Raw genomic sequence first — 3,893 nt, forward strand, 5'->3', positions numbered from 1 at the left:
TTCTTCATCTTATTCGTATTGGCTTTGCTGGGATTACTCTGCATTAGATTCACTATCCTCCCTCCAATTTAGCTTATATTCTGGGTTTAATCGTGGAGAAAGTCATTCTGAAGAAAGTCATCAGGCACAGCTTACCTCACTAAAGCCTAAAAAAGAACTCAACACTACAAAAGAAAACTGAATGCTAAATCTTTACCCCAAAATTAAAAATTAAAAACACGAAGTGGTAAAACTAAAATGGGAATATGCATGAAATTGGACCGGTACCGCTTTTTTCATTTCTAGTACCATACATAAAATATACTTTCTTTTTCATTTTCTTTTTCTTCTGCAGTACCACATTTCATATTATTTATTATTTTCGTTTAAGTATGCATTTGCTGGGTAGCCTAATTAAATATATATAATTATCATGATTTGTGAAGTCTTCTAATTTTTACACTGCTTAAGGTCGTTTTATATTAAATAGTTTGTCCTTTTGAATGGGCGTATATTTTAGTTGATACGACTTGAAATTTTTCCAAATTACTTTGTAGTTTACCAATTCACTCTAATAAGTGAAAGGGAATGCACATATTTTTGTACGATATTTTAGTACGTATTCAATATTCTTAAAAGAATAAAATAATGTGAGAACAACAACTACTATTAAATCTGGAACAATAAATATTGATCCACATGAGGATTACTTGATACGTAAAGTGTTCTCTAAAGACAATTGCTTTCACATACATAGACTAGTGTCATTCATATTTTGTGGTAAATAGAACAAATTAAATATGTTCTGTTAATTTCATACGTGTTGTAAAATCAAACTAAAAGAGTAACAATATAAAAGGATGAAAGCAATAGAAATAGAGAGACAAAGAGATAATAACTTTCTTATTCATCCAAGTGTGTTCAAGTGTGTATTCATATCACATCACATACCTCTACTTATACTATTACATAGAGGTAGAGTTACAAAGAATGTCTTAAAGATGACATTAACCAATTGACATCATGGGATAGTTATGGGGGAGATCATGGAGGTGTGGGAGTAATAACCACATAATGATGAGGAAGTAGTGGAGGATTAACTATACATCATGGAGAAGAGTAGTGGGAGTTAATTCTTTAGGAGTTGGACATCCACCATATTATTCTAATATTTCATAACATTAATCATTTTTTTGCGCGGATTGTCCTTCATTTGGGGTGGTCTTTAATTTTTCAAGTTGGTGGTCTTTAAGTTTTGCCCTTCGCCTAATACCCCGAAGTTGTGGGTTTAAACCCCGGCTCAGTAAAAAAAAAAAAAATCGTAAGACAGATGTTTGGATTTGCCAGGCAGAATTTTGCAAAATTCTACCTTAAGGACAAATTTTTTTACTCTGCTTTGCGAATCCAAGTTCTACCTTACGAATTTTTTTAAATTTTTTTGACTAAGCTGGAGTTTGAACCCGAAACCAAAATTTTTTTAGCAAAGGGCAAAAGTTAAAGACCACCAATTTGAGCGGCAAAAATTAAAGACCACCCCAGCGAAGGGCAATCCTGCAAATTGTCCATAGTTAATAAGTGAAAAAGGCATATGTTTTTATGGGTTTTTGGTATTCCATATTCCTAAGAGAAAAAAGAATGTGAGAACGGATGTTATCAATAATTTATATGGCACACCAAATACAACCATTTATTCAATAAAAAAAATACATTATAGGAGAAAAAGTAAACTAATCCAAAGTATGAGACAATTACTGATTTATATAAGCTTAAACTGAAGAACTCTATCACCATTCCCCTATTTAGTGAAATGAGATTACTGATGAGAGTTCTTGATATTAAGCTTGTATAAATCAAAACTTCTCTGAGAACTATGGAATTTTTATTCAAAAAAATGAAAGAAGACACAAGATTAAGGATGAGGCATAACAGTCGACGAGAGACACAGAAACAGTGAGGTTATATGATGAGGAGAAATATTAGATGAACTTGTTTTAGTATTACTACTTAAATAATAGTTATACTTATGTTTCGTTATTAGTATTTAATATTTCTATCATGTCTAAGTTTTAGCAATTAGTAATACTTAAAGTTTAGTGTTTCTTAATTTTTCATTTTGTGTAATTTCAATGTATTTCAACCTTCAAACCTACTAATATCAAATCAATTTTACATATTTAAATTGCACTGTATTGAAAGATTCAACTATAGCCCTAAATTTATAGATCTAATATTCAAACTACATTCCTAAAGTTCGAGATTAAAATGAGCTTCTTGAAGTTATTATTATTATTAGCGGTTTTAATATTGCAAAAATGAGGTATGATACAACTAATTTAATTTAAAAACTTTTCAATATGTATCATTTATCCGTATAGTGACTCATTTCTAGATAAGTACAATTTGTTATTAGACTCAAACTAATAACGTCATCTGATATTTTGTTATTAAACTCAAACTAATAACGCCTCTCCTAATCAAATATACTAGTATTTTGAAACGTCTGGGGCTCTGGGTTACAAGTGGAAGTTAATGAATAGCCAAAAAGTATATTTAATTGGGAGCTAAAGTAAACCTGAAAATTAAAGGACTCTGGGACCCGTAGAGTAAATATGGTAAACCCTACTTTAGAAAATTACAGCAGTAAAATGCATTAACCCTAGTAAAGAAATCGAAGGGGCAAAAAACAAGGTAAGTTACATAAATATGATTTCTAGGCTTCTAACCAACAATAACTATTTTTTCCTTAATTACATTTCGTAGCTATGTTACCTATTTCGCATGTATTTAAGTGTATTCAAATACACAGTTTCATGTGTATACGAGAGTATTCAAATACACAATTTCAAAATACATATTTATATAGATTATTCAAATAACACATACAGTCAAATACATCTAATTTGTCCAAAAATACAATCAGTCAATCCAAAAATACAATCAGTCAAATACATATATCTTATATTTACACTCAAAAAATGACGAATACACTCAAATAACCCAAATCTGTGATAAAAGAAGTCATGGATTCCGGCCAGAGATGTAAAAGTTCGTCTGGAAACTCAGCAAATAAACTCATATCGACGAATACACTCAAATATTTACACTAAAAAAAATATTGAATACACTCACATCTGAGATACTGTACAAGAAGGGGAATAAGCCATGGAGAAATTAGGCAAAATTTTCACAATACCACCTCTCATTCTCACCGATCAGGAAGATTCATCCTATTTTTTTTAAATGTAATCTTCTTCTAAGCCTTAAAGCATTTTTCTTTATTCTTTCAAAGTTCCAGTACAGCAGTCGTCATCTCAGATTCTTCTGCCTTGTTAATACTTTGGGTCTGATACATAATTATAAAGAGTTTCAGCTATGAGTGGTGAAGGAAAACACTAGCTTTCGTTAGATTTTGCTAGGTCTAGTAGGCGAAAGTGGCGTTTCTCAAATATGATCGTGTCGCCGTGATGTCTCTGATCTGAGATAGAGATGGTAATACACTGAATCTGGGAAAAGGGTAAAGCAAAAGAATTTAAGCTTTTGGATGGGGAATACAATATAGCTACGAGCAGTAAATTGAATATACAATATAGCTATGGATTGTAATTTATTTAAAGTGTAGTTATTATACTTAAATACCTCTTATAACTAGCTACTGCATGTAAAAATTCCCAAAAAAACAAAAAACAAAAAACTCGCGTCTTCGAGCGGCAATGGCGTCCAAAAGATCCATGGCGTCTTCAGCAAATACTCTCAACGAAGATGTCATTCATTCCATACTTATGCATCTTCCTGTGAAGGTTATTGCACGTTTATGAATTGTTGAAAAACTGTGGAAAACTATTTCCAGTAGATCAAAATTTATCTATGAGCATATCAATTTCCATAGTCATCATGAAAGAGAAAAAGTTCTCGTG

This window comes from Lycium barbarum, chromosome 2, assembly GCF_019175385.1.
Source record: "Lycium barbarum isolate Lr01 chromosome 2, ASM1917538v2, whole genome shotgun sequence".
NCBI classification, from domain to species: domain Eukaryota; kingdom Viridiplantae; phylum Streptophyta; class Magnoliopsida; order Solanales; family Solanaceae; genus Lycium; species Lycium barbarum.